Source organism: Dendropsophus ebraccatus, chromosome 1, assembly GCF_027789765.1.
Source record: "Dendropsophus ebraccatus isolate aDenEbr1 chromosome 1, aDenEbr1.pat, whole genome shotgun sequence".
NCBI classification, from domain to species: domain Eukaryota; kingdom Metazoa; phylum Chordata; class Amphibia; order Anura; family Hylidae; genus Dendropsophus; species Dendropsophus ebraccatus.
Window position 1 is genome coordinate 139,313,990 of NC_091454.1, and position 14,452 is coordinate 139,328,441.

Genomic DNA, 14,452 nt, shown 5'->3' on the forward strand with positions numbered 1-14,452 from the left:
CAAGGACACTTGCTCCCCAAAGTATTTCATAAATGTATTCAATCAAAAACACTGTATATTACATTACATACACATCCATTGTAATTCCAATGGAGTGTCCAGCAGGGGCGCACTATATATAGAAGTCAATGAGTACCATTGACTTCTATATATAGTGCGCCCCTGCTGGACACTCCATTGGAATTACACCTTTCGTCGTGACGTCACTGCTTTTGAGAGAATTCTAACACTTCCTGGTACACTAAATTAAGGGAAATAGCAGTATAGGAGCATTTCCCATAATTAATGTACATTAGAAAATTGTATAACTTTCCATCAGTAATAACATATAAAAAAATAATTTTCGCCGGACTTCTCCTTTAAGGAGAATAACAAAGAGGTTATCTAGATACAATGTTACGAAAAGCCCTTATGGGCCAGTTCACACTGAGTAAACACGGCGTAATCCCGCGGAGCTCAGTGTGCTACTTTAAGTGAATGAGAGGGTGCGTGCTTGTCCGCTGCTGCCGCTCTCCGCTCAAAGGGTGGGTTCACACTGAGGAATTCTCGCGGAAAAATTCCGTGGAATTCCGTAGCCTGTAGGCGCGCACGGCCGCGCACCTTTCCGCCGGCTCCATAGACACCATTCTATAGGCCGACTGATTCCGCATCCCGCCAAAAGAATTGACACATCAATTCTTTCGGCGGAATGCGGAATCAGCCGGCCCATAAAATGGTGTCTATGGAGCTGGCGGAAAGGCGCGCGGCCGTGAGTGCGTTCTAGCAATGGAATTCGGTGGAATTTATCCGCGAGAATTCCTCAGTGTGAACCCACCCAAACATGTTAGTTCTTTGAGCGCAGAGGAGAGAAAGTGGACGAGCGTGCGCTCTCCCATTCGCTCAAAGCAGCACACTGAGCGCAGCGCCGTGTTTACTCAGTGTGAACTGGCACTAAGCATGCAATCAGAGAAAATTGTGATAACCTGACGACCCCCAAGCCAAGAGATTGATATGCACATTTGACAAACGGTCAAATGAAGTTATGTCTATTATTAGGAAATATTGGAATATGTTGAAGGTGGATCTGAACATTAGGAATAATGTTTGTCATTGCCCATCTGTTACATACAAAAAGAGAAGATACCTTTGTGACCGGTTGGTCCACAGCCATTATCAAACACCACCTAAGAGTGGTATGTGGTTGGATCATAAGCCCCTTGGTATGTACAGATGTGGAAAACATTGTATAGCTTATCCCTATATAGACAAGACAAAGAGCTTCACAAGATTATAGGCAAAGGTTATGAAATCATCAAAGGTTATGAAATCATCAAATTTTGCAGCTGTGGGAGTACTGGTGTGTCTACCTGTGTCTATGTACCTGCCCATTAGAATATGTGGGGAAAAAAACAGGAGATAGCTTAGAAGAGGTGTTGATGACCTTTTGGGGAAGATATGACATCAAGGACACACACCAATAGCAAGTCATGTATGGTAGGTACACAAAGTAAATCGCGGTGTGATTAAATTCCTAGTGATTCCTAGTACATCCTGTGGCTAGAGCAGGTGGCTTTGAAAAATTCTTAGGAAGGCATGTAAGTGGACCTTTAGGTTGCAAACAAATAATCCAAAAGGCATGAATGAAACAATCTCATTCCATAGTTTCATAGTGTGACTCACCACCATCTTGACATTGGTCATTTCTTTATGTATGTTTGATAGTATTGTACATACACATATCAAGTATATGTTTTATATATATATATATATATATATATATATATATATATATATATTTAGTCCATGTTATTCATTTGTTCCCCGAGCCACTTAATCTCATCCTTCTCTTCTTAAAATTTTTAGTAAACCCTATGTGACTTCACATTCATAAACGATCATAAACTTCCATGTTTCTCCGAAAATAAGACAGTGTCTAGTGGTCTAGTGTATAATTTTTTTTTCTCTGAAAAAAGGGCTAGGGCTTAATTTTCAGTATAGGACAATTTAACCCCTTCACATCAGTAATGTGTATATATACGTTCCTACTGCACATACCCCGTGCAGTAGAAATGTATATATACGCTCCTGACTGAAGTGTGTCTGGGGCTAAAGATAATGAGAGGCAGCTGCAATCCCGCAGCTGCCTCTCATTAACCCCTTAGGGTCCATTTACACAGGAATATTATCTGACAGATTATCTGCCAAAGATTTGAAGCCAAAGCCAGAAACAGACTACAAACAGAGATCAGGTCATATAGGAAAGCCTGAGATTTCTCCTCTTTTCAAATCCATTCCTGGCTTTGGCTTCAAATCTTTGGCAGATAATCTGTCAGATAATCTTTCTGTGTAAACGCACCCTTAAACATCGCAATCTATAGCGAACGCAGTGTTTAAGGTACCTTGTCGGGGGTCCCGATTCCTTACACTGACGGGTGGGGGTAATCCACTTACCTCCGTCCTGTCGGATCGGCCATCCATGCATAGAGTCTGCTCTGAAGTAGGCTCTATGCATAGATCGCCGATAACACTGATCTATGCTTTGCTATGACATAGCATAGATCAAAACATCTAATGATTGCATGTTTTACTGTAAAGTATTAAATACTTTAAAGTATTTAAATACTGTAAGTATTTAAAAAAAAACCTTATAACACCCCCCTAATAAAAGTTTAACATACCCCCTTGCCCATTACAAAACAGAAAATATAATAAAAAAAAACATATTATATATCGTAGCGTGCAGAATTGTCCGATCTATAAAAATATAACATTATTGTTCCCGCATGGTGAACGGCGTAAACAGAAAAAAAAAAAACACCAGGATTGCTGATTTTTTTAATTATCAGAAAAAAAAAAGCGATCAACATTTTTCTGTTACACCAATATAATAATAATAAAAACTAAGGCTCATGGTGCAAAAAATGACCCTGTAGATGGAAAAATAAAAGTGCTATAGCTCTTAGAAGGCGGGGAGGAACATTGTATTAATTTGATCCGGACATCCGTGCATCAAAGGGCTCTGTCTTGAAGGGGTTAAAATACAGAAAAAGCGTACACTTTTTCTATTTAAAGGGAACCTGTCACCCCCCGTGCCGGGGTGACAGGCTCCCGACCCCCCGTTAGAGCCCCCTAAACTCACCTAATCCCGCCGGGTCCCGCTTCTGGAGGTGGTCGGGTGATGAAGGTCTCAGCCGCTGCAGCCCGGCGCGCGCGCTGAGAGATGAGTCCAACGCTCATAGAGAATGACAGGAGAGTCCAGCGCTCCGTCATTCTCTATGAGCGTTGGACTCATCTCTCAGCGCGGGCCGGGCTGCAGCGGCTGAGATCTCCGTCACCCGACCACCTCCAGAAGCGGGACCCGGCGGGATTAGGTGAATATAGGGGGCTCTAACGGGGGGTCGGGAGCCTGTCACCCCGGCACGGGGGGTGACAGGTTCCCTTTAAAAAGATGTCTCTTATTGCCACAATTTATTTGATTTCAATGCAATGCACTTAAGAATGACAGACATCCAATGCACACAGTATATAAAATAATAGACATCCGCACAGACATCAAAATAATAATCATGACAATCAGGAGGTGGGGCTCTAAACCAGGACTCAGAATTGGGTTAGCGGTGTGTGTGTGTGTGTGTCAGGAAAACATACAGACAAATTGTACTGAGACTTTTTGTTGCTTACTCGGTTATTTAATGTATATTTGTGCTTCTTTATTTAGCAAAGTTCTAAAAACATTGGATAAAGGAGATCTAATCCCCTGTGTCTTCTTGGTTATAAGTAACCTCTCTGTAATCCTCTTTGACACTGACTCTTCTATTGTTTGCTGTCAAAATGTTATCTTTTACTACCCCCCCCCCCCTCCTTGTAGTCTTCCTGGTAGGTAGGCACCCTCTGTAGGTAAGCCCCCCCCCTAGAATGTAGCATTTCCTATGTAGGTATCCCCCTGTAGGTATTCCCCCCTATTAGTTACCCCCTCCAGTTGGCATTGTCCTGTAGGTTATCCCCCTGGTAGTATCCCCCAATTCTGCTATAGGTAATACCCAGCTAGCTTTCCCAGTAGATAGCTACCCCAAAACTTATATTTTTTTACTATGTTTTTTTTTACTTAAAGGTCTTGATGGACCCACCAGACCACATTTATATTTAGACAACTGATATGTTACTCTGCTTGAACAATTTACTGCAGCTAAAATGTGTCACATTTATTAAAGAAATGTATTAAATAAAATATATTCAAATATTCCTGCTCACCAGTTATACATTGTGAATGCAGGAAAATAAAGCCAGTTAGGGAATTTCTCCATAAATATGTCAATGAGAAATAGCTCCTTCCCTCAATTGCTCCCAGTGGAGCTGACTCAGAATGCAAATGCAGTATTCACAAATTGATCCAAATTTGGAGTACAACATTAATATTATTTTTGCTCCCAATCTGTTCTCCATACAGGTATATAGTATACCAAATCTTGGAGACTTTTACATATTTCTGACATTTATCTGGGGTGCTTCAGTAATTTTGCTGCCTAAGGCAAAAAGTGAAACTGTGCCCTTTATAAAATTCTATATAGAGAAAGATCACGGATAAACTATGTGCCTACTTAGTGGTGTAAAATACTGCTCATTATATTAAACTGGTGATCCACCTGTAAGATATCAATAAGACACTATTGATTATAAGGCATGGTGGAGACATTGAGAGGTTACATATACAGTTGTGCTCAAATGTTTACATAACCCAGCAGAATTTTTGCTTTCTAGTCCTTTTTTTTTTTTTTTTTAGAGAATATGAATGATCGCGCAAAAACTTTTCTTCACTCATGGGTAGAGGTTGGCTGAAGCCATTAAGGGTAGCTTCACACGTACCATATCACAGCGTATTTTCTGCTGCAGATCAGCAGATTTGACTAAATGAATGCACACAGCATCAAATCTGCACCATCAAATCTGCTGCGGATCCGCAGCAGATTTGACTGTGCGGAATTAATGCTGTGTTCATCCATTTAGTCAAATCTGCCATGGATCTGCTGCGGATCCGCAGCAGAAAATCAGCTGCGATACGGTACGTGTGCAGCTACCCTTATTGTCATACTACTGTGTTTCCTCTTTTTAAATCATAATGACGACCAAAAACATCCAAATGACCCTGATCAAAAGTTTACATATCCCAGTTCTAATACCATGTATTGCCCCCTCTAACATTAACCCCTTAACGACATCGGGCGTGAACCGCGCCGGTCCCGGGTGCCGCGTGTAGCCCGGGACCGTAGGTATTAGCGGGCACGGTCCGATCGCCGTGCCCGCTAATACAGTAATCGGATGCAGCTGTCAAACATGACAGCTGCATCCGATTACCGGACGCAGCGTCATCCCTGGTGTCTAGTGGGGAGATCGCTCCTCCGGGATGTTATCCCGGAGGAGCGATCTCCGTAAATGAAGCCGGCCGGGGACCGCTCCAAGATGGCGCCGTCCCCGGCTCGGCACTCGTTTACTTCCGGCTGCAGCAGCCGGAAGTAAACGAGTGCCTATCTCATGGATCTCTGCAGCATATCTATGCTGCAGAGATCTCTATGAGAGATCAAAGTATATATACTAGAAGTCCCCCAGGGGGGCTTCTAGTATAAGTGTAAAAGTTTAAAAAAAAATGTCATTATTAGTAAAAAGCCCCCTCCCCTAATAAAAGTCTGAATCACCCCCCTTTTCCCAGGTTATAAATAAAAGTAAATAAATAAATAAATAAATAAACATGTTTGCTATCGCCGTGTGCGTAATCGCCCGAACTATTAATTAATCACATTCCTGATCTCGCACGGTAAATGGCGTCAGCGCAAAAAAATCCCAAAGTGCAAAATTGCGCATTTTTGGTCGCATCAAATCCAGAGAAATTGTAATAAAAAGCGATCAAAAAGTCGTATATGCGCAATCAAGGTACCGATAGAAAGAACATGTCATGGCGCAAAAAATGACACCTGACACAGCCCCATAGACCAAAGGATAAAAGCGCTATAAGCCTGGGAATGGAGCGATTTTAAGTGACGTATATTTGTTGACAATGGTTTAAATTTTTTACAGGCCATCCGATACAATATAAGTTATACATGTTACATATCGTTTTAATCGTAACGACTTGAGGAACATATATAACAAGTCAGTTTTACCCCAGGGCGAATGGCGTAAAAACACATTTCCCCCAAATAAACAAAATGCGGGTTTTTTTTCAATTTCACCACACTTTGAATTTTTTTCTGGTTTCGCAGTGTACTTTATGCAAAAATCAGCCTGTCATTGCAAAGTACAATTAGTGACGCAAAAAATAAGGGCTCATGTGGGTCTCTAGGTGGAAAAATGCAAGTTCTATGGCCTTTTATGCACAAGGAGGAAAAACCGAAAACGCAAAAATCGAAATTTGCTCTGTTCTTAAAGGGTTAATGACAACAGAAATGAAGATTATCTGGCCGGTACTGCAGTACCAGCCAGGATGATCTTCAGTAACACCGGCCGCGTCTTTATTTATATAGGGCCAACATATTCCACAGCACTGTACAAAGCTTGTGATGACTCAGATTGGTCCCTGTCCTCAGTGGGGCTCACAATCTAAATGTTTTGTTACCCACCCTCATTTATAGTTATTTGTTTCCAAAAATGCATTTTATTTTAGAGAAGTATATGAAGAATTTCTTACATATGAAACATTCAATAAATTAATAAAAATATATATTTATATATTCAAATATTCATGTTCACCAGATCTGAATGCAGGAAAATAAAACCAGTTGGTGAATCTCTCCATAAATATGTCAATGAGAAATAGCTTCTTCCCTGAATTGCTCCCAGCAGAGCTGACTCAGAATACAAATGCAGTTTTTAGCAAATGTATCCAAATGTGGAGAACAACATTAGTATTATTTTTATTCTTAGTCTGTTCGCAATACAAATATATACCAAGGCTTGGCGATTTGAGCATATTTCTGACATTTGTTGGAATTTTGTCAAAGTGTCTAAACTTTATCCAGCATTTCTTTTTCAAACTGTGCAAAACCTGAAGGTTCCATCACATCAAGATCACAGATGGGATGACTGGAACAGATGGGCCCAGACAGATTTGGCAACACATTAAATCCAGTAAGATAACATTAGTCATTTCTAACACAGTGAAACAATATACTGAATTTTTTAATTGGAGAAAAATTGCTTCAAGGTAAGAACAAGTTGAAGACGGAAATTAGAAAACCAATGCTAGAAAACTTGTGCTCTAGAAAATGGCAAAGTCATGTCCCTATACCATACAGCAAGTATAATGAGTGGATGTTGAATGTCATGATTTAAGTGAATGGATTTGGAATTAACCAGATGGAATTATCCATGGTAATTATTCCCTAGAATGCTAATGCAAATAATTTTATTCCACAAAATATACAGAAGACTGCCAAAGTTTGAAGACGATGAGAAAAGATGATTATGATAAAATAATCTTTATGTTTTAGGCTAAAACTTTTCTTGCCTTAATTCAGCAGTTTTGCAAATCAGGCTTCAGGGAGAACCCATATTTAGTAAGCTCACGTTTAATAAACCACTCTAAGGCTATGTTCACACAACTTTTTTTTAGCTCTGTTTAAAATGACGTCCATCATTTTGAGTCTAAAATAACAGACGTCATTTAGCAGCCTGGCCTCCCCTGGCGTTTGTACATTATTCTAGTTTGGGGTTACTAATTGGACTTTGGGTGTGGCTTAATTGAAAAGGCCATTGAATTTAATAGTAAAAACGGAGAAAGAACGGTGACAAAAGAAAAACTGTGTGTGAACAACTACTAAAAAAAGTCTGTTGTTTGCAAAAGACATCCGAAAATAATGATCATGTTCATTATTTTGAGGTCTGCCGTAAAAACGTCCATTATTCAATACAGTACATTGTTTGCATTGGACTTCCGTCTTCCTATTGACTTCAATGCATTTCTGTTGCAGTCAGTTAAATTGCGGCCAAAACGGACGTTTTTTAATATAGTGAAATCAGCTGCCTTTTCTCTATTTTTGACATTGTGTGAACATAGCCTATCACTGTGTAAATTTGCCAGCAAAATATGCCAGATCCAGTAAAAATTTGTAATTTTCTCTTTATCTTATCTTTTACATATATTTACATTACACAAACATGGTACAATACAATAATAATAAGAATACTTTTTATTTATATAGCTCCGACAGATTACACAGCATTTTACAAATCTGGATAAAATAGCTTAAGCGTAAAACAACTCCCATAGAAGGGACTCAATTTATTTGGAGCACTAAATCCCATGCTATTGCCACAGAGGTTACCCGAAGATGCCACTAGGGGGAGCTCATTATGTTGGAATTTACAATGCATTTGGGAAGTATTAAGACAGTCTCCCTTTTTCACAATTTATGTTGCAATATTCTGCAAAAAAAAAGCCAGTTTTCCCCCCATTAATCAGCACTCAATACGCCATAATGACAAAGTGAAAAAAAATGTTAGAAATCTTACATTTATTGAAAAGAAAAAACTAAAATATTACAATGACATAAATATTCAGACCCTTTACTCAGTACTTAGGTAGTGTAGTGTCCCGATGCCTGTTTCACAGTTGCTGAATGTGTAGTGTCGCCTGGCTGATAAATACTTTTTTTTGCATTCTAAATATTGTATACTCTGTCTGTGTACTGCTGATTCACTTGTTACATTGCTAAATACTGCTTAACAGCATATACTAAAGGGCAGTGCAACATACTGTATGGAAGTAAGGTTATCTAGTCACCACCTCATCCTCTACCAATGAGTGTAATCTCTAGTCACCTAATGCCTGTTAACCAATGAAAACTATTTCTAGTCCAATGCCTGCTAGTCTATAAAAGGTCTAGACAGGTCAGGCTCTTAGCCATTGTACAGTATGTGTCTGATAGCTCAGCTATTTAGCTGTAAATTCTCTTAAAGGGAATGTGTCGCCTAATTTTTTATGTAGAGATCAAATGTCTTCTTCATATTTTTATGTTGTTTAGGGACTTTTTTTTTAGTTTGTTCCCTTGTTAGGAAAAACATTAAATACAAATTTTCCATATTTCCCACCCTTGACCAACAAAGGGCGATAACATGGGAAATTGGTGAAGGCAAGCAACATGTAACTTGACTGCTGCGAATTTGGCCTTGCCCATCACGCTGGTGACCTTACTCCCCCCCCCCTTCTTCTTGTGATTGTGAGTAAAAGAGGGGGAGTAGGCTTTTTCTTTGTCACTGAGTGGTGCTGTTTTGTTAGTGTCTGCATGGTAGTAAACTAGAGCTACTGCGAGTTATGGGTGGTAAAATATTTTAGTGTACAGTATTAGTGCAGTACAGTATTAGTGCCCCCTCAGTGTCCACCACTGAGCCTGTATTTCCCAATTGAGACACTGGGGGTGGGGCATGGTAACATGCTCCTCCATGTGGGCCATCTTATGGACAGACTCACCACAGAGCAGGGCAGCCCAGCCTAGAGGAGGGGAGTCTGGTTTTAGCTCTATAAGATACACAGGGAGCTGCTGTCAGTAAGTGCAGTGAGTACAAGGGACAGGTCTGACGGGATTCTCTATTATGTGCAAAGAGGAGTGCAGAAGAAAGGAAAAGTAAAGTAACAGGGAAGAGGGACCTCAGATTTTGATATTCTCTACAGGCCATAGTGCCAATTTTCAGGACATTAAAAAGCACAGGGCTCTAAGGATGAAAGTATGCTTCGCCCCCAGATGGCCTGGTTAATTAAGAGTGGGCAGCCATCTGGCACATCGGTGCACTGGGGGCAGTAGTCCCACCCCAGTGCACCAAAGCAACTTATTAGCTCAAGGATCAAACTTCTAATAGCACAAAAATGGCGCCTAGTGATAATAAACTTACCTTCATCCTTAGTGTCCTGTGCACTCTAGGGATCTAAAGTGGTGGCAAGAAGGGACAGAACATTGGGGCATATTCTTTCTCTTAGTTTCTGTCTCTGGCCCAAACTTCAATTAAGTGTGTTTACTACAGAAGAGTTCCTGTGCTACTTTGTCTTCTATGTCAGCATTGCACACCTTTGGCATTCTAGCTATTAATCTGTTGAGGTAAGCTGGAGAAATTGCACCCCACGCTTCTAGAAGCAGCTCCCACAAGTTGGATTGGTTGGATGGGCACTTCTGGCGTACCATACGGTCAAGCTGCTCCCACAACAGCTCAATGGGGTTCAGATCTGGTGACTGCGCTGGCCACTCCATTACCGATAGAATACCAGCTGCCTGCTTCTGCTATAAATAGTTCTTGCACAATTTGGAGGTGTGTTTAGGGTCATTGTCCTGTTGTAGGATGAAATTGGCTCCAATCAAGCGCTGTCCACTGGGTATGGCATGGCGTTGCAAAATTGAGTGATAGCCTTCCTTATTCAGAATCCCTTTTACCCTGTACAAATCTCCCACCTTACCAGCACCAAAGCAACCCCAGACCATCACATTACCGCCACCATGCTTAACAGATGGCGTCAGGCATTCTTCCAGCATCTTTTCATTTGTTCTGCGTCTCACAAACGTTCTTCTTTGGGATCCAAACACCTCAAACTTGGATTTATCCGTCCACAACACTTTTTTCCAGTCTTCCTCTGTCCAATGTCTGTGTTCTTTTGCCCATCTTAATCTTTTTCTTTTATTGGCCAGTCTCAGATATGGCTTTTTCTTTGCCACTCTGCCCTGAAGCCCAAAATCTCGCAGCCGCCTCTTCACTGTAGATGTTGACACTGATGTTTTGCGGGTACTATTTAATGAAGATGCCAGTTGGGGACCTGTGAGGCGTCTGTTTCTCAAACTAGAGACTCTAATGTGCTTATCTTCTTGCTTACTTGTGCAACGCGGCCTCCCACTTCTTTTTCTACTCTGGTTAGAGCCTGTTTGTGCTGTCCTCTGAAGGGAGTAGTACACACCTTGTAGGAAATCTTCAATTTCTTAGCAATTTCTCGCATGGAATAGCCTTCATTTCTAAGAACAAGAATAGACTATTGAGTTTCAGATGAAAGTTCTCTTTTTCTGGCCATTTTGAGTGTTTAATTGACCCCACAAATGTGATGCTCCAGAAACACAATCTGCTCAAAGGAAGGTCAGTTTTGTAGCTTCTGTAACGAGCTAGACTGTTTTCAGATGTGTGAACATGATTGCACAAGGGTTTTCTAATCATCAATTAGCCTTCTGAGCCAATGAGCAAACACATTGTACCATTAGAACACTGGAGTGATAGTTGCTGGAAATGGGCCTCTATACACCTATGTAGATATTGCACCAAAAACCAGACATTTGCAGCTAGAATAGTCATTTACCACATTAGCAATGTATAGAGTGTATTTGTTTAAAGTTAGGACTAGTTTAAAGTTATCTTCATTAAAAAGTACAGTGCTTTTCCTTCAAAAATAAGGACATTTCAATGTGACCCAAAATTTTTAAACAGTAGTGTACATGTAAAAACTGCAAATACTCCTGCATAAACAATACTCTATAATGCTGTGTTGATGTAAAAATAAAAAAATATATTAACTCTGGAATGGCAACATAAACATCGATATATTTTGTGTGGTCCTAAAAGCCAAAAATGCCCTAGTCCTATACTTTTGTGCCAAAACATCCATGTAAAATACAGTGAGCTGTCTCAGAACAATCCCAACAATTATCTGGAGTTACACATTGAAATGCTTTTCTACCTATCTAAATAATAAAACTTATGAATATTGGTATGTGGTCGACCTAAGACTTCCTACAAGATTTTCTGATAGTGGGGTCAATAATGTTTTTCCACCCCAAAATCACACAACCATACCTTTATGGATCTTGTTTTATTCACTGGGGCACAGTCATGCTGGAACAACCCCATAGTATTATCCTTCTTCCATTAAATTTTAGAGGTGACACACTGCATTCAGTCAAATGTTCTCCTGGCATTCGGGAAACCCAGACCCATCCATAAGTGTGGTGGCCTGCACAACTCAGTGCTGTTATTGTGCTTGATAAAGTAAGTACGACATGGAGAGAAAGGAGCGGATGCACATCCCACGTATGGCTGACACTAATGCCGCTAGACTATTTTTAAAAACCAATGCCAGGATGTTGGTATATACGTTGATCAAACCATATTGCTCTGTGTACCATGTGCCGGTCTCTTGGTTCACACGGGTCCCTACTCTAACTCCACACTAGGCTATTTTTAAAAATAGCATAGTGGCATTAGTATCAGCCATAGGTGGGATGTGCAGCCGCCCCTCTCTCTCCATGTCGTATTTTATAGTTCTCCCTTTTCTGAGCAGCTGGCACTCCTCTTCATAAGACCCACATGACCCAAATTGGCAGGATATACCTGTGCTCACATGTCAGTACCTTATGTCTTTCCCATTCTGTCTGCAGCAGTGGTGGTGAGTGCAATACCTTATTCATACTTGTGCTGTTTGGGGGCAGCCTTCCTCGCCGATGGTGCCAGATGGGTTTTGGTGCGGCATTTTGGGTTTGGTCCTGTGACATTGGGGTTGCAGGGTCATTCCATGGCCTCCCTTCCCTGTATGTGTACGCTTTGCGGGGTTGGCGGTCGCTGACCGACACAGTGTGGAGTTAGCGTAGGTACCCTTGTGAACCAGGGGACCTGCACATGGTACACTGGGAAATATAATTTTATCAAATTATATACCAACATCCTGGCGTTGGTTTTTAAAAATAGCCTAGTGGCATTAGTATCAGCCATAGGTGAGATGTGCAGCCGCTCCTCTCTCTCCATGTCATACTTGATAAAGTAAGGTTTGCACACAGCTTCCTGGCTTTGGAATTCCATGTCACAGAACTCCCAGCACACACTATTTGTGCTAATATTAATGAAAGATGGGGTTTGGAGCTCTACAGTTATGTCAGCAGAGCGTCAGCCATGAAAACCAGACCGGAGATCTTCTCATCTGGAAGCTGATAGTAAGTATACAGCACTGTATACTCTTTACATGTCGCTGTCACAATTTGACCCCAACATGTAAAGAGATGATCTATCAGGAAGGTTCCTCTGTTTCTGATAGATACAGCGGGGGGCCTAGTTGTCATACTGACAGCCAAGCTCCCACGATCCCCACACGGTGGGACCACAATTCCTTACTCTAGGCTTGCTGTAAAAAGGCGGCGGCCTAAAATAAAGGGCCTTTAATGAGTGCAGTAAAAGCTGTCTGGGGAGCAAAAGACGGCCAAAGCCTTTTGTTTCCCTGTGTGGTGGTGTAAGTCCTGATTATCGTATCCAGGTGAAACTCCCCCCGGATGTGATGTCCAAGCCTTCTGTTTCCTTGTGCAGTGGGGTAAGTCCTGATTATCGCATGCAGAAGAAACTACCTCCGGACGTGATGTCGAAGCCTTCTGTTTCCCTGTGCAGTGGGGTAAGTCCTGATTATCGCATGCAGAAGAAACTACCTCCGGACGTGATGTCGAAGCCTTCTGTTTCCCTGTGCAGTGGGGTAAGTCCTGATTATCGCATGCAGAAGAAACTACCTCCGGACGTGATGTCGAAGCCTTCTGTTTCCCTGTGCAGTGGGGTAAGTCCTGATTATCGCATGCAGGGGAAACTACCCCTGGATGTGATGTTGAAGCCTTCTGTTTCCCTGTGCAGTGGGGTAAGTCCTGATTATCGCATGCAGGGGAAACTACCCCTGGATGTGATGTCGAAGCCTTCTGTTTCCCTGTTCAGTGGGGTAAGTCCTTATTATCGCATGCAGTGGAAACTACCCCTGGATGTGATGTCGAAGCCTTCTGTTTCCCTGTGCAGTGGGGTAAGTCCTGATTATCGCATGCAGGTGAAACTACCCCCGGACGTGATGTCCAAGCCTTCTGTTTCCCTGTGCAGTGGGGTAAGTCCTGATTATCGCATGCAGGTGAAACTACCCCCGGACGTGATGTCCAAGCCTTCTGTTTCCCTGTGCAGTGGGGTAAGTCCTGATTATCGCATGCAGGGGAAACTACCTCTGGACGTGATGTCGAAGCCTTCTGTTTCCCTGTGCAGTGGGGTAAGTCCTGATTATCGCATGCAGGGGAAACTACCCCCGGATGTGATGTCCAAGCCTTCTGTTTCCCTGTGCAGTGGGGTAAGTCCTGATTATCGCATGCAGGTGAAACTACCCCCGGACATGATGTCCAACAGCTGCATAATATATTTGATCATCACAACTTATGCTGCGTTTACACAAAATGATAATTGGCCCGATCATACGATTAACGATGTCGGAGTAACGATTTTGTTTTCATAACAATCAGCGTTTAGACGGTACGATATATTGTACGGAAATTCGTTTTGCGATCGCTTAAGCCTATCTCACACATTGGTTAAATCGGCGAACGACTGTTTACATGAAACAATCTGCAAATTTTTTTTTTACGAACGACAATTTTAGAACATGTAAGATCAAAATGAACGATTTCTCGTTCGTCATTTGATCGTTCACAGCATTTACACGTACGATTATCGT